Below are 20,754 nucleotides of genomic sequence, written 5' to 3'. Positions count from 1 at the left end.
ATCAGGGCACAGCTGTTGGCTTGCTCCAATTCTGGCTTTCTGTCATGGTTTTGGGTGCCTCAGCCGAGTTTTGGTTTCTTGAGCGGCAATTTCCTGAATGATTTCTGGGTCTGAGTTGGTTTTGCCTTCTTCCTTCCCAAATTTTGTATTCTGACGCAATACAAACACGAGTTTAGACAGCAGATCCATTATGAAACAAAAAGCAAAACCAATGAGCGTGTCATGCTTAGAATTCTAGAGGCAGCCCGACCAACATGAGTTTTTGTGTTTTGGACAAAGAAATGGAACCCTTTTGCAGAGGGGCACGATAATTAATTCCCCAAATCAGTTTGCCAGCGATTTTCAGGTGAATTGAATGAGTTTTCCAAAGCCAGTCAGCTGGGAGGGGTGGATGAATCCGGAAACAGCCTGTTTCCTTGTGACTAAATCAAGCCCACAATCAAAAAGCACTCTTCCAGTTCTTCGGATCTTTTCACATTTTTCTTCTTTATCATGGTTTGTAATGAATTTTCTGATGTGAGCTTTGATTTTGAGGCTGGAATATGGAGTTCAAGACACGGAAGGAATGGTCTTTTTCAATCAGGGCACAGCTGTTGGCTTGCTCCAATTCTGGCTTTCTGTCATGGTTTTGGGTGCCTCAGCCGAGTTTTGGTTTCTTGAGCGGCAATTTCCTGAATGATTTCTGGGTCTGAGTTGGTTTTGCCTTCTTCCTTCCCAAATTTTGTATTCTGACGCAATACAAACACGAGTTTAGACAGCAGATCCATTATGAAACAAAAACCAAAACCAATGAGCGTGTCATGCTTAGAATTCTAGAGGCAGCACGACCAACATGAGTTTTTGTGTTTTGGACAAAGAAATGGAACCCTTTTGCAGAGGGGAACGATAATTCATTCCCCAAATCAGTTTGCCAGCGATTTTCAGGTGAATTGAATGAGTTTTCCAAAGCCAGTCAGCTGGGAGGGGTGGATGAATCCGGAAACAGCCTGTTTCCTTGTGACTAAATCAAGCCCACTATCAAAAAGCACTCTTCCAGTTCTTCGGATCTTTTCACATTTTTCTTCTTTATCATGGTTTGTAATGAATTTTCTGATGTGAGCTTTGATTTTGAGGCTGGAATATGGAGTTCAAGACACGGAAGGAATGGTCTTTTTCAATCAGGGCACAGCTGTTGGCTTGCTCCAATTCTGGCTTTCTGTCATGGTTTTGGGTGCCTCAGCCGAGTTTTGGTTTCTTGAGCGGCAATTTCCTAAAGGATTTCTGGGTCTGAGTTGGGTTTGCCTTCTTCCTTCCCAAATTTTGTATTCTGACGCAATACAAACACGAGTTTAGACAGCAGATCCATTATGAAATGAAAAAAACCAAAACGAATTAGCCTGTCATGCTTAGAATTCTAGAGGCAGCACGACCAACATGATTTTTTGTGTTTTGGAAAAAGAAATGGAACCCTATTGCAGAGGGGAACGATCATTAATTCCCCAAATCAGTTTGCCAGCGATTTTCAGGTGAATTGAATGAGTTTCCAAAGCCAGTCAGCTCGGAGGGGTGGATGAATCCGGAAACAGCCTGTTTCCTTGTGACTAAATCAAGCCCACTATCAAAAAGGACTCTTCCATTTCTTTGGCTCTTTTCACATTTTTCTTCTTTATCATGGTTTGTAATGAATTGTCTGATGTGAGCTTTGATTCTGAGGCTGGAATATGGAGTTCAAGACACGGAAGGAATGGTCTTTTTCAATCAGGGCACAGCTGTTGGCTTGCTCCAATTCTGGCTTTCTGTCATGGTTTTGGGTGCCTCAGCGGAGTTTTGGTTTCTTGAGCGGCAATTTCCTAAAGGATTTCTGGGTCTGAGTTGGTTTTGCCTTCTTCCCTCCCAAATTTTGTATTCTGACACAATACACGCACGAGTTTAGACAGCAGATCCATTATGAAATAAAAAAAAAAAAAACAAAACCAATTAGCGTGTCATGCTTAGAATTCTAGAGGCAGCACGACCAACATGAGTTTTTGTGTTTTGGACAAAGAAATGGAACCCTTTTGCAGAGGGGCACGATAATTAATTCCCCAAATCAGTTTGCCAGCGATTTTCAGGTGAATTGAATGAGTTTTCCAAAGCCAGTCAGCTGGGAGGGGTGGATGAATCCAGAAACAGCCTGTTTCCTTGTGAGGAAATCAAGACCACTCTCAAAAAGGACTCTTCCATTTCTTTGGCTCTTTTCACATTTTTCTTCTTTATCATGGTTTGTAATGAATTTTCTGATGTGAGCTTTGATTTTGAGGCTGGAATATGGAGTTCAAGACACGGAAGGAATGGTCTTTTTCAATCAGGGCACAGCTGTTGGCTTGCTCCAATTCTGGCTTTCTGTCATGGTTTTGGGTGCCTCAGCCGAGTTTTGGTTTCTTGAGCGGCAATTTCCTAAATGATTTCTGGGTCTGAGTTGGTTTTGCCTTCTTCCTTCCCAAATTTTGTATTCTGACGCAATACAAACACGAGTTTAGACAGCAGATCCATTATGAAAGAAAAAAAAACAAAAACAATTAGCGTGTCATGCTTACAATTCTGTAGGCAGCACGACCAACATGAGTTTTTGTGTTTTGGACAAAGAAATGGAACCCTTTTGCAGAGGGGCACGATCATGAATTCCCCAAATCAGTTTGCCAGCGATTTTTAGGTGAATTGAATGAGTTTCCAAAGCCAGTCAGCTCGGAGGGTGGATGAATCCGGAAACAGCCTGTTTCCTTGTGACTAAATCAAGCCCACTATCAAAAAGGACTCTTGCATTTCTTTGGCTCTTTTCACATTTTTCTTCTTTATCATGATTTGTAATGAATTTTCTGATGTGAGCTTTGATTTTGAGGCTGGAATATGGAGTTCAAGACACGGAAGGAATGGTCTTTTTCAATCAGGGCACAGCTGTTGGCTTGCTCCAATTCTGGCTTTCTGTCATGGTTTTGGGTGCCTCAGCCGAGTTTTGGTTTCTTGAGCGGCAATTTCCTAAAGGATTTCTGGGTCTGAGTTGGGTTTGCCTTCTTCCTTCCCAAATTTTGTATTCTGACGCAATACAAACACGAGTTTAGACAGCAGATCCATTATGAAAGAAAAAAAAAACAAAACCAATGAGCGTGTCATGCTTAGAATTCTGTAGGCAGCACGACCAACATGAATTTTTTTGTTTTGGAAAAAGAAATGGAACCCTTTTGCAGAGGGGAACGATAATTAATTCCCCAAATCAGTTTGCCATCGCTTTTCAGGTGAATTGAATGAGTTTTCCAAAGCCAGTCAGCTGGGAGGGGTGGATGAATCCGGAAACAGCCTGTTTCCTTGTGACTAAATCAAGCCCACTATCAAAAAGGACTCTTCCATTTCTTTGGCTCTTTTCACATTTTTCTTATTTCTCATGGTTTGTAATGAATTTTCTGATGTGAGCTTTGATTTTGAGGCTGGAATATGGAGTTCAAGACACGGAAGGAATGGTCTTTTTCAATCAGGGCACAGCTGTTGGCTTGCTCCAATTCTGGCTTTCTGTCATGGTTTTGGGTGCCTCAGCCGAGTTTTGGTTTCTTGAGCGGCAATTTCCTAAAGGATTTCTGGGTCTGAGTTGGGTTTGCCTTCTTCCTTCCCAAATTTTGTATTCTGACGCAATACAAACACGAGTTTAGACAGCACATCCATTATGAAAGAAAAAAAAACAACACCAATTGGCGTGTCATGCTTAGAATTCTAGAGGCAGCATGACCAACATGAGTTTTTGTGTTTTGGAAAAAGAAATCAACCCTTTTGCAGAGGGACACGATAATTAATTCCCCAAATCAGTTTGCCAGCGATTTTCAGGTGAATTGAATGAGTTTTCCAAAGCCAGTCAGCTGGGAGGGGTCGATGAATCCGGAAACAGCCTGTTTCCTTGTGACTAAATCAAGCCCACTATCAAAAAGGACTCTTGCATTTCTTTGGCTCTTTTCACATTTTTCTTCTTTATCATGGTTTGTAATGAATTGTCTGATGTGAGCTTTGATTTTGAGGCTGGAATATGGAGTTCAAGACACGGAAGGAATGGTCTTTTTCAATCAGGGCACAGCTGTTGGCTTGCTCCAATTCTGGCTTTCTGTCATGGTTTTGGGTGCCTCAGCCGAGTTTTGGTTTCTTGAGCGGCAATTTCCTAAAGGATTTCTGGGTCTGAGTTGGGTTTGCCTTCTTCCTTCCCAAATTTTGTATTCTGACGCAATACAAACACGAGTTTAGACAGCAGCTCCGTTATGAAATAAAAAAAAAACAAAACCAATTAGCGTGTCATGCTTAGAATTCTCGAGGCAGCACGACCAACATGAGTTTTTGTGTTTTGGAAAAAGAAATGGAACCCTTTTGCAGAGGGGGACGATAATTAATTCCCCAAATCAGTTTGCCAGCGATTTTCAGGTGAATTGAATGAGTTTTCCAAAGCCAGTCAGCTGGGAGGGGTGGATGAATCCGGAAACAGCCTGTTTCCTTGTGACTAAATCAAGCCCCCTCTCAAAAAGGACTCTTGCATTTCTTTGGCTCTTTTCACATTTTTCTTCTTTATCATGGTTTGTAATGAATTTTCTGATGTGAGCTTTGATTTTGAGGCTGGAATATGGAGTTCAAGACACGGAAGGAATGGTCTTTTTCAATCAGGGCACAGCTGTTGGCTTGCTCCAATTCTGGCTTTCTGTCATGGTTTTGGGTGCCTCAGCCGAGTTTTGGTTTCTTGAGCGGCAATTTCCTAAATGATTTCTGGGTCTGAGTTGGTGTTGCCGTCTTCCTTCCCAAATTTTGTATTCTGACGCAATACAAACACGAGTTTAGACAGCAGATCAATTATGAAAGAAAAAAAAAAAACAAAACCAATGAGCGTGTCATGCTTAGAATTCTGTAGGCAGCACGACCAACATGAATTTTTGTGTTTTGGACAAAGGAATGGAACCCTTTTGCAGAGGGGAACGATAATGAATTCCCCAAATCAGTTTGCCAGCGATTTTCAGGTGAATTGAATGAGTTTTCCAAAGCCAGTCAGCTGGGAGGGGTGGATGAATCCGGAAACAGCCTGTTTCCTTGTGACTAAATCAAGCCCACTCTCAAAAAGGACTCTTGCATTTCTTTGGCTCTTTTCACTTTTTTCTTCTTTATCATGGTTTGTAATGAATTTTCTGATGTGAGCTTTGATTCTGAGGCTGGAATATGGAATTCAAGACCCGGAAGGAATGGTCTTTTTCAATCAGGGCACAGCTCTTGGCTTGCTCCAATTCTGGCTTTCTGTCATGGTTTTGGGTGCCTCAGCCGAGTTTTGGTTTCTTGAGCGGCAATTTCCTAAAGGATTTCTGGGTCTGAGTTGGTTTTGCCTTCTTCCTTCCCAAATTTTGTATTCTGACGCAATACAAACACGAGTTTAGACAGCAGATCAATTATGAAAGAAAAAAAAAAAACAAAACCAATTAGCGTGTCATGCTTAGAATTCTGTAGGTAGCACGACCAACATGAATTTTTGTGTTTTGGAAAAAGAAATGGAACCCTTTTGCAGAGGGACACGATAATTAATTCCCCAAATCAGTTTGCCAGCGATTTTCAGGTGAATTGAATGAGTTTTCCAAAGCCAGTCAGCTGGGAGGGGTGGATGAATCCGGAAACAGCCTGTTTCCTTGTGAATAAATCAAGCCCACTCTCAAAAAGGACTCTTCCAGTTCTTTGGCTCTTCTCACTTTTCTCTTCTTTATCATGGTTTGTAATGAATTTTCTGATGTGAGCTTTGATTTTGAGGCTGGAATATGGAGTTCAAGACACGGAAGTGATGGTCTTTTTCAATCAGGGCACAGCTGTTGGCTTGCTCCAATTCTGGCTTTCTGTCATGGTTTTGGGTGCCTCAGCCGAGTTTTGGTTTCTTGAGCGGCAATTTCCTAAAGGATTTCTGGGTCTGAGTTGGTTTTGCCTTCTTCCTTCCCAAATTTTGTATTCTGACGCAATACAAACACGAGTTTAGACAGCAGATCCACTATGAAACAAAAAGCAAAACCAATGAGCGTGTCATGCTTAGAATTCTAGAGGCAGCCCGACCAACATGAGTTTTTGTGTTTTGGACAAAGAAATGGAACCCTTTTGCAGAGGGGAACGATAATGAATTCCCCAAATCAGTTTGCCAGCGATTTTCAGGTGAATTGAATGAGTTTTCCAAAGCCAGTCAGCTGGGAGGGGTGGATGAATCCGGAAACAGCCTGTTTCCTTGTGACTAAATCAAGCCCACAATCAAAAAGCACTCTTCCAGTTCTTCGGATCTTTTCACATTTTTCTTCTTTATCATGGTTTGTAATGAATTTTCTGATGTGAGCTTTGATTTTGAGGCTGGAATATGGAGTTCAAGACACGGAAGGAATGGTCTTTTTCAATCAGGGCACAGCTGTTGGCTTGCTCCAATTCTGGCTTTCTGTCATGGTTTTGGGTGCCTCAGCCGAGTTTTGGTTTCTTGAGCGGCAATTTCCTGAATGATTTCTGGGTCTGAGTTGGTTTTGCCTTCTTCCTTCCCAAATTTTGTATTCTGACGCAATACAAACACGAGTTTAGACAGCAGATCCATTATGAAACAAAAACCAAAACCAATGAGCGTGTCATGCTTAGAATTCTAGAGGCAGCACGACCAACATGAGTTTTTGTGTTTTGGACAAAGAAATGGAACCCTTTTGCAGAGGGGAACGATAATTCATTCCCCAAATCAGTTTGCCAGCGATTTTCAGGTGAATTGAATGAGTTTTCCAAAGCCAGTCAGCTGGGAGGGGTGGATGAATCCGGAAACAGCCTGTTTCCTTGTGACTAAATCAAGCCCACTATCAAAAAGCACTCTTCCAGTTCTTCGGATCTTTTCACATTTTTCTTCTTTATCATGGTTTGTAATGAATTTTCTGATGTGAGCTTTGATTTTGAGGCTGGAATATGGAGTTCAAGACACGGAAGGAATGGTCTTTTTCAATCAGGGCACAGCTGTTGGCTTGCTCCAATTCTGGCTTTCTGTCATGGTTTTGGGTGCCTCAGCCGAGTTTTGGTTTCTTGAGCGGCAATTTCCTAAAGGATTTCTGGGTCTGAGTTGGTTTTGCCTTCTTCCTTCCCAAATTTTGTATTCTGACGCAATACAAACACGAGTTTAGACAGCAGATCCATTATGAAATGAAAAAAACCAAAACGAATTAGCCTGTCATGCTTAGAATTCTAGAGGCAGCACGACCAACATGAGTTTTTGTGTTTTGGAAAAAGAAATGGAACCCTTTTGCAGAGGGGAACGATAATTCATTCCCCAAATCAGTTTGCCAGCGATTTTCAGGTGAATTGAATGAGTTTTCCAAAGCCAGTCAGCTGGGAGGGGTGGATGAATCCGGAAACAGCCTGTTTCCTTGGGACTAATCAATCCCACTATCAAAAAGGACTCTTCCATTTCTTTGGCTCTTCTCACATTTTTCTTCTTTATCATGGTTTGTAATGAATTTTCTGATGTGAGCTTTGATTTTGAGGCTGGAATATGGAGTTCAAGACACGGAAGGAATGGTCTTTTTCAATCAGGGCACAGCTGTTGGCTTGCTCCAATTCTGGCTTTCTGTCATGGTTTTGGGTGCCTCAGCCGAGTTTTGGTTTCTTGAGCGGCAATTTCCTAAATGATTTCTGGGTCTGAGTTGGTGTTGCCGTCTTCCTTCCCAAATTTTGTATTCTGACGCAATACAAACACGAGTTTAGACAGCAGATCAATTATGAAAGAAAAAAAAAAAAACAAAACCAATGAGCGTGTCATGCTTAGAATTCTGTAGGCAGCACGACCAACATGAATTTTTTTGTTTTGGAAAAAGAAATGGAACCCTTTTGCAGAGGGGAACGATAATTAATTCCCCAAATCAGTTTGCCAGCGATTTTCAGGTGAATTGAATGAGTTTTCCAAAGCCAGTCAGCTGGGAGGGGTGGATGAATCTGGAAACAGCCTGTTTCCTTGTGACTAAATCAAGCCCACTATCAAAAAGGACTCTTCCATTTCTTTGGCTCTTTTCACAGTTTTCTTCTTTATCATGGTTTGTAATGAATTTTCTGATGTGAGCTTTGATTTTGAGGCTGGAATATGGAGTTCAAGACCCGGAAGGAATGGTCTTTTTCAATCAGGGCACAGCTGTTGGCTTGCTCCAATTCTGGCTTTCTGTCATGGTTTTGGGTGCCTCAGCCGAGTTTTGGTTTCTTGAGCGGCAATTTCCTAAAGGATTTCTGGGTCTGAGTTGGTTTTGCCTTCTTCCTTCCCAAATTTTGTATTCTGACGCAATACAAACACGAGTTTAGACAGCAGATCCATTATGAAAGAAAAAAAAAACAAAACCAATTAGCGTGTCATGCTTAGAATTCTAGAGGCAGCACGACCAACATCAGTTTTTGTGTTTTGGACAAAGAAATGGAACCCTTTTGCAGAGGGGAACGATAATTAATTCCCCAAATCAGTTTGCCAGCGATTTTCAGGTGAATTGAATGAGTTTTCCAAAGCCAGTCAGCTGGGAGGGGTGGATGAATCCGGAAACAGCCTGTTTCCTTGTGACTAAATCAAGCCCACTCTCAAAAAGGACTCTTCCATTTCTTTGGCTCTTCTCACTTTTCTCTTCTTTATCATGGTTTGTAATGAATTTTCTGATGTGAGCTTTGATTTTGAGGCTGGAATATGGAGTTCAAGACACGGAAGGAATGGTCTTTTTCAATCAGGGCACAGCTGTTGGCTTGCTCCAATTCTGGCTTTCTGTCATGGTTTTGGGTGCCTCAGCCGAGTTTTGGTTTCTTGAGCGGCAATTTCCTAAAAGATTTCCGGGTCTGAGTTGGTTTTGCCTTCTTCCTTCCCAAATTTTGTATTCTGACGCAATACAAACACGAGTTTAGACAGCAGATCCATTATAAAAGAAAAAAAAACAACACCAATTGGCGTGTCATGCTTAGAATTCTAGAAAAGCACGACCAACATGAGTTTTTGTGTTTTGGAAAAAGAAATGGAACCCTTTTGCAGAGGGACACGATAATTAATTCCCCAAATCAGTTTGCCAGCGATTTTCAGGTGAATTGAATGAGTTTTCCAAAGCCAGTCAGCTGGGAGGGGTCCATGAATCCGGAAACAGCCTGTTTCCTTGTGACTAAATCAAGCCCACTCTCAAAAAGGACTCTTGCATTTCTTTGGCTCTTTTCACATTTTTCTTCTTTATCATGGTTTGTAAGGAATTTTCTGATGTGAGCTTTGATTTTGAGGCTGGAATATGGAGTTCAAGACCCGGAAGGAATGGTCTTTTTCAATCAGGGCACAGCTGTTGGCTTGCTCCAATTCTGGCTTTCTGTCATGGTTTTGGGTGCCTCAGCCGAGTTTTGGTTTCTTGAGCGGCAATTTCCTAAAGGATTTCTGGGTCTGAGTTGGTTTTGCCTTCTTCCTTCCCAAATTTTGTATTCTGACGCAATACAAACACGAGTTTAGACAGCAGATCCATTATGAAAGAAAAAAAAAACAAAACCAATTAGCGTGTCATGCTTAGAATTCTAGAGGCAGCACGACCAACATCAGTTTTTGTGTTTTGGACAAAGAAATGGAACCCTTTTGCAGAGGGGAACGATAATTAATTCCCCAAATCAGTTTGCCAGCGATTTTCAGGTGAATTGAATGAGTTTTCCAAAGCCAGTCAGCTGGGAGGGGTGGATGAATCCGGAAACAGCCTGTTTCCTTGTGACTAAATCAAGCCCACTCTCAAAAAGGACTCTTCCATTTCTTTGGCTCTTCTCAATTTTCTCTTCTTTATCATGGTTTGTAATGAATTTTCTGATGTGAGCTTTGATTTTGAGGCTGGAATATGGAGTTCAAGACACGGAAGGAATGGTCTTTTTCAATCAGGGCACAGCTGTTGGCTTGCTCCAATTCTGGCTTTCTGTCATGGTTTTGGGTGCCTCAGCCGAGTTTTGGTTTCTTGAGCGGCAATTTCCTAAAAGATTTCCGGGTCTGAGTTGGTTTTGCCTTCTTCCTTCCCAAATTTTGTATTCTGACGCAATACAAACACGAGTTTAGACAGCAGATCCATTATGAAAGAAAAAAAACAACACCAATTAGCGTGTCATGCTTAGAATTCTAGAGGCAGCACGAACAACATGAGTTTTTGTGTTTTGGAAAAAGAAATGGAACCCTATTGCAGAGGGGAACGATCATTAATTCCCCAAATCAGTTTGCCAGCGATTTTCAGGTGAATTGAATGAGTTTCCAAAGCCAGTCAGCTCGGAGGGGTGGATGAATCTGGAAACAGCCTGTTTCCTTGTGACTAAATCAAGCCCACTATCAAAAAGGACTCTTCCATTACTTTGGTCTTTTCACATTTTTCTTCTTTATCATGGTTTGTAATGAATTGTCTGATGTGAGCTTTGATTTTGAGGCTGGAATATGGAGTTCAAGACACGGAAGGAATGGTCTTTTTCAATCAGGGCACAGCTGTTGGCTTGCTCCAATTCTGGCTTTCTGTCATGGTTTTGGGTGCCTCAGCGGAGTTTTGGTTTCTTGAGCGGCAATTTCCTAAAGGATTTCTGGGTCTGAGTTGGTTTTGCCTTCTTCCCTCCCAAATTTTGTATTCTGACACAATACACACACGAGTTTAGACAGCAGATCCATTATGAAATAAAAAAAAAAAAACAAAACCAATTAGCGTGTCATGCTTAGAATTCTAGAGGCAGCACGACCAACATGAGTTTTTGTGTTTTGGACAAAGAAATGGAACCCTTTTGCAGAGGGGCACGATCATGAATTCCCCAAATCAGTTTGCCAGCGATTTTCAGGTGAATTGAATGAGTTTCCAAAGCCAGTCAGCTCGGAGGGTGGATGAATCCGGAAACAGCCTGTTTCCTTGTGACTAAATCAAGCCCACTATGAAAAAGGACTCTTGCATTTCTTTGGCTCTTTTCACATTTTTCTTCTTTATCATGGTTTGTAATGAATTTTCTGATGTGAGCTTTGATTTTGAGGCTGGAATATGGAGTTCAAGACACGGAAGGAATGGTCTTTTTCAATCAGGGCACAGCTGTTGGCTTGCTCCAATTCTGGCTTTCTGTCATGGTTTTGGGTGCCTCAGCCGAGTTTTGGTTTCTTGAGCGGCAATTTCCTAAAGGATTTCTGGGTCTGAGTTGGGTTTGCCTTCTTCCTTCCCAAATTTTGTATTCTGACGCAATACAAACACGAGTTTAGACAGCAGATCCATTATGAAAGAAAAAAAAACAAAACCAATGAGCGTGTCATGCTTAGAATTCTGTAGGCAGCACGACCAACATGAATTTTTTTGTTTTGGAAAAAGAAATGGAACCCTTTTGCAGAGTGGAACGATAATTAATTCCCCAAATCAGTTTGCCAGCGATTTTCAGGTGAATTGAATGAGTTTTCCAAAGCCAGTCAGCTGGGAGGGGTGGATGAATCTGGAAACAGCCTGTTTCCTTGTGACTAAATCAAGCCCACTATCAAAAAGGACTCTTCCATTTCTTTGGCTCTTTTCACATTTTTCTTATTTCTCATGGTTTGTAATGAATTTTATGATGTGAGCTTTGATTTTGAGGCTGGAATATGGAGTTCAAGACACGGAAGGAATGGTCTTTTTCAATCAGGGCACAGCTGTTGGCTTGCTCCAATTCTGGCTTTCTGTCATGGTTTTGGGTGCCTCAGCTGAGTTTTGGTTTCTTGAGCGGCAATTTCCTAAAGGATTTCTGGGTCTGAGTTGGGTTTGCCTTCTTCCTTCCCAAATTTTGTATTCTGACGCAATACAAACATGAGTTTAGACAGCAGATCCATTATGAAACAAAAAAAAAAAAAAACAAAACCAATTAGCGTGTCATGCTTAGAATTCTGTAGGCAGCACGACCAACATGAGTTTTTGTGTTTTGGACAAAGAAATGGAACCCTTTTGCAGAGGGGAACGATAATGAATTCCCCAAATCAGTTTGCCAGCGATTTTCAGGTGAATTGAATGAGTTTTCCAAAGCCAGTCAGCTGGGAGGGGTGGATGAATCCGGAAACAGCCTGTTTCCTTGTGACTAAATCAAGCCCACTCTCAAAAAGGACTCTTGCATTTCTTTGGCTCTTTTCACTTTTTTCTTCTTTATCATGGTTTGTAATGAATTTTCTGATGTGAGCTTTGATTCTGAGGCTGGAATATGGAATTCAAGACCCGGAAGGAATGGTCTTTTTCAATCAGGGCACAGCTGTTGGCTTGCTCCAATTCTGGCTTTCTGTCATGGTTTTGGGTGCCTCAGCCGAGTTTTGGTTTCTTGAGTGGCAATTTCCTAAAGGATTTCTGGGTCTGAGTTGGGTTTGCCTTCTTCCTTCCCAAATTTTGTATTCTGACGCAATACAAACACGAGTTTAGACAGCACATCCATTATGAAAGAAAAAAAAACAACACCAATTGGCGTGTCATGCTTAGAATTCTAGAGGCAGCACGACCAACATGAGTTTTTGTGTTTTGGAAAAAGAAATGGAACCCTTTTGCAGAGGGACACGATAATTAATTCCCCAAATCAGTTTGCCAGCGATTTTCAGGTGAATTGAATGAGTTTTCCAAAGCCAGTCAGCTGGGAGGGGTCGATGAATCCGGAAACAGCCTGTTTCCTTGTGACTAAATCAAGCCCACTCTCAAAAAGGACTCTTGCATTTCTTTGGCTCTTTTCACATTTTTCTTCTTTATCTTGGTTTGTAATGAATTGTCTGATGTGAGCTTTGATTTTGAGGCTGGAATATGGAGTTCAAGACACGGAAGGAATGGTCTTTTTCAATCAGGGCACAGCTGTTGGCTTGCTCCAATTCTGGCTTTCTGTCATGGTTTTGGGTGCCTCAGCCGAGTTTTGGTTTCTTGAGCGGCAATTTCCTAAAGGATTTCTGGGTCTGAGTTGGGTTTGCCTTCTTCCTTCCCAAATTTTGTATTCTGACGCAATACAAACACGAGTTTAGACAGCAGATCCATTATGAAAGAAAAAAAAAACAAAACCAATTAGCGTGTCATGCTTAGAATTCTAGAGGAAGCACGACCAACATGAGTTTTTGTGTTTTGGACAAAGAAATGGAACCCTTTTGCAGAGGGGAACGATAATTAATTCCCCAAATCAGTTTGCCAGCGATTTTCAGGTGAATTGAATGATTTTTCCAAAGCCAGTCAGCTGGGAGGGGTCGATGAATCCGGAAACAGCCTGTTTCCTTGTGACTAAATCAAGCCCACTCTCAAAAAGGACTCTTCCATTTCTTTGGCTCTTTTCACTTTTTTCTTCTTTATCATGGTTTGTAATGAATTTTCTGATGTGAGCTTTGATTCTGAGGCTGGAATATGGAGTTCAAGACACGGAAGGAATGGTCTTTTTCAATCAGGGCACAGCTGTTGGCTTGCTCCAATTCTGGCTTTCTGTCATGGTTTTGGGTGCCTCAGCAGAGTTTTGGTTTCTTGAGCGGCAATTTCCTAAAGGATTTCTGGGTCTGAGTTGGGTTTGCCTTCTTCCTTCCCAAATTTTGTATTCTGACGCAATACAAACACGAGTTTAGACAGCAGATCCATTACGAAAGAAAAAAAAAACAAAACCAATGAGCGTGTCATGCTTAGAATTCTGTAGGCAGCACGACCAACATGAATTTTTTTGTTTTGGAAAAAGAAATGGAACCCTTTTGCAGAGGGGAACGATAATTAATTCCCCAAATCAGTTTGCCAGCGATTTTCAGGTGAATTGAATGAGTTTTCCAAAGCCAGTCAGCTGGGAGGGGTGGATGAATCTGGAAACAGCCTGTTTCCTTGTGACTAAATCAAGCCCACTATCAAAAAGGACTCTTCCATTTCTTTGGCTCTTTTCACATTTTTCTTATTTCTCATGGTTTGTAATGAATTTTCTGATGTGAGCTTTGATTTTGAGGCTGGAATATGGAGTTCAAGACACGGAAGGAATGGTCTTTTTCAATCAGGGCACAGCTGTTGGCTTGCTCCAATTCTGGCTTTCTGTCATGGTTTTGGGTGCCTCAGCTGAGTTTTGGTTTCTTGAGCGGCAATTTCCTAAAGGATTTCTGGGTCTGAGTTGGGTTTGCCTTCTTCCTTCCCAAATTTTGTATTCTGACGCAATACAAACATGAGTTTAGACAGCAGATCCATTATGAAACAAAAAAAAAAAAAAAAAACAAAACCAATGAGCGTGTCATGCTTAGAATTCTGTAGGCAGCACGACCAACATGAATTTTTGTGTTTTGGACAAAGAAATGGAACCCTTTTGCAGAGGGGAACGATAATTAATTCCCCAAATCAGTTTGCCAGCGATTTTCAGGTGAATTGAATGAGTTTTCCAAAGCCAGTCAGCTGGGAGGGGTGGATGAATCCGGAAACAGCCTGTTTCCTTGTGACTAAATCAAGCCCACTCTCAAAAAGGACTCTTCCATTTCTTTGGCTCTTTTCACTTTTTTCTTCTTTATCATGGTTTGTAATGAATTTTCTGATGTGAGCTTTGATTCTGAGGCTGGAATATGGAATTCAAGACCCGGAAGGAATGGTCTTTTTCAATCAGGGCACAGCTGTTGGCTTGCTCCAATTCTGGCTTTCTGTCATGGTTTTGGGTGCCTCAGCCGAGTTTTGGTTTCTTGAGCGGCAATTTCCTAAAGGATTTCTGGGTCTGAGTTGGTTTTGCCTTCTTCCTTCCCAAATTTTGTATTCTGACGCAATACAAACACGAGTTTAGACAGCACATCCATTATGAAAGAAAAAAAAACAACACCAATTGGCGTGTCATGCTTAGAATTCTAGAGGCAGCACGACCAACATGAGTTTTTGTGTTTTGGAAAAAGAAATGGAACCCTTTTGCAGAGGGACACGATAATTAATTCCCCAAATCAGTTTGCCAGCGATTTTCAGGTGAATTGAATGATTTTTCCAAAGCCAGTCAGCTGGGAGGGGTCGATGAATCCGGAAACAGCCTGTTTCCTTGTGACTAAATCAAGCCCACTCTCAAAAAGGACTCTTGCATTTCTTTGGCTCTTTTCACATTTTTCTTCTTTATCATGGTTTGTAATGAATTGTCTGATGTGAGCTTTGATTTTGAGGCTGGAATATGGAGTTCAAGACACGGAAGGAATGGTCTTTTTCAATCAGGGCACAGCTGTTGGCTTGCTCCAATTCTGGCTTTCTGTCATGGTTTTGGGTGCCTCAGCCGAGTTTTGGTTTCTTGAGCGGCAATTTCCTAAAGGATTTCTGGGTCTGAGTTGGTTTTGCCTTCTTCCTTCCCAAATTTTGTATTCTGACGCAATACAAACACGAGTTTAGACAGCAGATCCATTATGAAAGAAAAAAAAAAACAAAACCAATTAGCGTGTCATGCTTAGAATTCTAGAGGCAGCACGACCAACATGAGCTTTGTGTTTTGGACAAAGAAATGGAACCCTTTTGCAGAGGGGAACGATAATTAATTCCCCAAATCAGTTTGCCAGCGATTTTCAGGTGAATTGAATGAGTTTTCCAAAGCCAGTCAGCTGGGAGGGGTCGATGAATCCGGAAACAGCCTGTTTCCTTGTGACTAAATCAAGCCCACTCTCAAAAAGGACTCTTCCATTTCTTTGGCTCTTTTCACTTTTTTCTTCTTTATCATGGTTTGTAATGAATTTTCTGATGTGAGCTTTGATTCTGAGGCTGGAATATGGAGTTCAAGACACGGAAGGAATGGTCTTTTTCAATCAGGGCACAGCTCTTGGCTTGCTCCAATTCTGGCTTTCTGTCATGGTTTTGGGTGCCTCAGCCGAGTTTTGGTTTCTTGAGCGGCAATTTCCTAAAGGATTTCTGGGTCTGAGTTGGGTTTGCCTTCTTCCTTCCCAAATTTTGTATTCTGACGCAATACAAACACGAGTTTAGACAGCAGATCCATTATGAAAGAAAAAAAAAACAAAACCAATTAGCGTGTCATGCTTAGAATTCTAGAGGAAGCACGACCAACATGAATTTTTTTGTTTTGGAAAAAGAAATGGAACCCTTTTGCAGAGGGGAACGATAATTAATTCCCCAAATCAGTTTGCCAGCGATTTTCAGGTGAATTGAATGAGTTTTCCAAAGCCAGTCAGCTGGGAGGGGTGGATGAATCTGGAAACAGCCTGTTTCCTTGTGACTAAATCAAGCCCACTATCAAAAAGGACTCTTCCATTTCTTTGGCTCTTTTCACATTTTTCTTATTTCTCATGGTTTGTAATGAATTTTCTGATGTGAGCTTTGATTTTGAGGCTGGAATATGGAGTTCAAGACACGGAAGGAATGGTCTTTTTCAATCAGGGCACAGCTGTTGGCTTGCTCCAATTCTGGCTTTCTGTCATGGTTTTGGGTGCCTCAGCTGAGTTTTGGTTTCTTGAGCGGCAATTTCCTAAAGGATTTCTGGGTCTGAGTTGGTTTTGCCTTCTTCCTTCCCAAATTTTGTATTCTGACGCAATACAAACACGAGTTTAGACAGCAGATCCATTATGAAACAAAAAAAAAAAAACAAAACCAATTAGCGTGTCATGCTTAGAATTCTGTAGGCAGCACGACCAACATGAATTTTTGTGTTTTGGACAAAGAAATGGAACCCTTTTGCAGAGGGGAACGATAATGAATTCCCCAAATCAGTTTGCCAGCGATTTTCAGGTGAATTGAATGAGTTTTCCAAAGCCAGTCAGCTGGGAGGGGTGGATGAATCCGGAAACAGCCTGTTTCCTTGTGACTAAATCAAGCCCACTCTCAAAAAGGACTCTTGCATTTCTTTGGCTCTTTTCACTTTTTTCTTCTTTATCATGGTTTGTAATGAATTTTCTGATGTGAGCTTTGATTCTGAGGCTGGAATATGGAATTCAAGACCCGGAAGGAATGGTCTTTTTCAATCAGGGCACAGCTGTTGGCTTGCTCCAATTCTGGCTTTCTGTCATGGTTTTGGGTGCCTCAGCCGAGTTTTGGTTTCTTGAGTGGCAATTTCCTAAAGGATTTCTGGGTCTGAGTTGGGTTTGCCTTCTTCCTTCCCAAATTTTGTATTCTGACGCAATACAAACACGAGTTTAGACAGCACATCCATTATGAAAGAAAAAAAAACAACACCAATTGGCGTGTCATGCTTAGAATTCTAGAGGCAGCACGACCAACATGAGTTTTTGTGTTTTGGAAAAAGAAATGGAACCCTTTTGCAGAGGGACACGATAATTAATTCCCCAAATCAGTTTGCCAGCGATTTTCAGGTGAATTGAATGATTTTTCCAAAGCCAGTCAGCTGGGAGGGGTCGATGAATCCGGAAACAGCCTGTTTCCTTGGGACTAAATCAAGCCCACTATCAAAAAGGACTCTTGCATTTCTTTGGCTCTTTTCACATTTTTCTTCTTTATCATGGTTTGTAATGAATTGTCTGATGTGAGCTTTGATTTTGAGGCTGGAATATGGAGTTCAAGACACGGAAGGAATGGTCTTTTTCAATCAGGGCACAGCTGTTGGCTTGCTCCCATTCTGGCTTTCTGTCATGGTTTTGGGTGCCTCAGCCGAGTTTTGGTTTCTTGAGCGGCAATTTCCTAAAGGATTTCTGGGTCTGAGTTGGGTTTGCCTTCTTCCTTCCCAAATTTTGTATTCTGACGCAATACAAACACGAGTTTAGACAGCAGATCCATTATAAGAAAAAAAAACAACACCAATTGGCGTGTCATGCTTAGAATTCTAGAAAAGCACGACCAACATGAGTTTTTGTGTTTTGGAAAAAGAAATGGAACCCTTTTGCAGAGGGACACGATAATTAATTCCCCAAATCAGTTTGCCAGCGATTTTCAGGTGAATTGAATGAGTTTTCCAAAGCCAGTCAGCTGGGAGGGGTCGATGAATCCGAAAACAGCCTGTTTCCTTGTGACTAAATCAAGCCCACTCTCAAAAAGGACTCTTGCATTTCTTTGGCTCTTTTCACATTTTTCTTCTTTATCATGGTTTGTAATGAATTTTCTGATGTGAGCTTTGATTTTGAGGCTGGAATATGGAGTTCAAGACACGGAAGGAATGGTCTTTTTCAATCAGGGCACAGCTGTTGGCTTGCTCCAATTCTGGCTTTCTGTCATGGTTTTGGGTGCCTCAGCCGAGTTTTGGTTTCTTGAGCGGAAATTTCCTAAAGGATTTCTGGGTCTGAGTTGGTTTTGCCTTCTTCCTTCCCAAATTTTGTATTCTGACGCAATACAAACACGAGTTTAGACAGCAGATCCATTATGAAAGAAAAAAAAAAACAAAACCAATTAGCGTGTCATGCTTAGAATTCTAGAGGCAGCACGACCAACATGAGTTTTTGTGTTTTGGACAAAGAAATGGAACCCTTTTGCAGAGGGGAACGATCATTAATTCCCCAAATCAGTTTGCCAGCGATTTTCAGGTGAATTGAATGAGTTTTCCAAAGCCAGTCAGCTGGGAGGGGTGGATGAATCCGGAAACAGCCTGTTTCCTTGTGACTAAATCAAGCCCACTCTCAAAAAGGACTCTTCCATTTCTTTGGCTCTTTTCACTTTTTTCTTCTTTATCATGGTTTGTAATGAATTTTCTGATGTGAGCTTTGATTCTGAGGCTGGAATATGGAGTTCAAGACACGGAAGGAATGGTCTTTTTCAATCAGGGCACAGCTGTTGGCTTGCTCCAATTCTGGCTTTCTGTCATGGTTTTGGGTGCCTCAGCCGAGTTTTGGTTTCTTGAGCGGCAATTTCCTAAAGGATTTCTGGGTCTGAGTTGGGTTTGCCTTCTTCCTTCCCAAATTTTGTATTCTGACGCAATACAAACACGAGTTTAGACAGCAGATCCATTATGAAAGAAAAAAAAAAAACAAAACCAATTAGCGTGTCATGCTTAGAATTCTGTAGGTAGCACGACCAACATGAATTTTTGTGTTTTGGAAAAAGAAATGGAACCCTTTTGCAGAGGGACACGATAATTAATTCCCCAAATCAGTTTGCCAGCGATTTTCAGGTGAATTGAATGAGTTTTCCAAAGCCAGTCAGCTGGGAGGGGTGGATGAATCCGGAAACAGCCTGTTTCCTTGTGAATAAATCAAGCCCACTATCAAAAAGGACTCTTCCAGTTCTTTGGCTCTTTTCAATTTTTCTACTTTATCATGGTTTGTAATGAATTTTCTGATGTGAGCTTTGATTCTGAGGCTGGAATATGGAGTTCAAGACACGGAAGGAATGGTCTTTTTCAATCAGGGCACAGCTGTTGGCTTGCTCCAATTCTGGCTTTCTGTCATGGTTTTGGGTGCCTCAGCCGAGTTTTGGTTTCTTGAGCGGCAATTTCCTAAAGGATTTCTGGGTCTGAGTTGGTTTTGCCTTCTTCCTTCCCAAATTTTGTATTCTGACGCAATACAAACACGAGTTTAGACAGCAGATCCATTATGAAAGAAAAAAAAACAACACCAATTGGCGTGTCATGCTTAGAATTCTAGAAAAGCACGACCAACATGAGTTTTTGTGTTTTGGAAAAAGAAATGGAACCCTTGTGCAGAGGGGAACGATAATTCATTCCCCAAATCAGTTTGCCAGCGATTTTCAGGTGAATTGAATGAGTTTTCCAAAGCCAGTCAGCTGGGAGGGGTGGATGAATCCGGAAACAGCCTGTTTCCTTGGGACTAAATCAAGCCCACTATCAAAAAGGACTCTTCCATTTCTTTGGCTCTTCTCACTTTTTTCTTCTTTATCATGGTTTGTAATGAATTTTCTGATGTGAGCTTTGATTTTGAGGCTGGAATATGGAGTTCAAGACACGGAAGGAATGGTCTTTTTCAATCAGGGCACAGCTGTTGGCTTGCTCCAATTCTGGCTTTCTATCATGGTTTTGGGTGCCTCAGCCGAGTTTTGGTTTCTTGAGCGGCAATTTCCTAAAGGATTTCTGGGTCTGAGTTGGTGTTGCCGTCTTCCTTCCCAAATTTTGTATTCTGACGCAATACAAACACGAGTTTAGACAGCAGATCAATTATGAAAGAAAAAAAAAAAAAACAAAACCAATGAGCGTGTCATGCTTAGAATTCTGTAGGCAGCACGACCAACATGAATTTTTTTGTTTTGGAAAAAGAAATGGAACCCTTTTGCAGAGGGGAACGATAATTAATTCCCCAAATCAGTTTGCCAGCGATTTTCAGGTGAATTGAATGAGTTTTCCAAAGCCAGTCAGCTGGGAGGGGTGGATGAATCTGGAAACAGCCTGTTTCCTTGTGACTAAATCAAGCCCACTATCAAAAAGGACTCTTCCATTTCTTTGGCTCTTTTCACATTTTTCTTATTTCTCATGGTTTGTAATGAATTTTCTGATGTGAGCTTTGATTTTGAGGCTGGAATATGGAGTTCAAGACACGGAAGGAATGGTCTTTTTCAATCAGGGCACAGCTGTTGGCTTGCTCCAATTCTGGCTTTCTGTCATGGTTTTGGGTGCCTCAGCTGAGTTTTGGTTTCTTGAGCGGCAATTTCCTAAAGGATTTCTGGGTCTGAGTTGGGTTTGCCTTCTTCCTTCCCAAATTTTGTATTCTGACGCAATACAAACATGAGTTTAGACAGCAGATCCATTATGAAACAAACAAAAAAAAAACAAAACCAATTAGCGTGTCATGCTTAGAATTCTGTAGGCAGCACGACCAACATGAATTTTTGTGTTTTGGACAAAGAAATGGAACCCTTTTGCAGAGGGGAACGATAATGAATTCCCCAAATCAGTTTGCCAGCGATTTTCAGGTGAATTGAATGAGTTTTCCAAAGCCAGTCAGCTGGG

The sequence above is a fragment of the Oryctolagus cuniculus genome, chromosome 13 (genome assembly GCF_051225735.1).
Source record: "Oryctolagus cuniculus isolate XC-2025 breed Fujian yellow rabbit chromosome 13, ASM5122573v1, whole genome shotgun sequence".
NCBI classification, from domain to species: Eukaryota; Metazoa; Chordata; class Mammalia; order Lagomorpha; family Leporidae; genus Oryctolagus; species Oryctolagus cuniculus.
Note: the sequence above shows the minus strand (reverse complement) of the source record.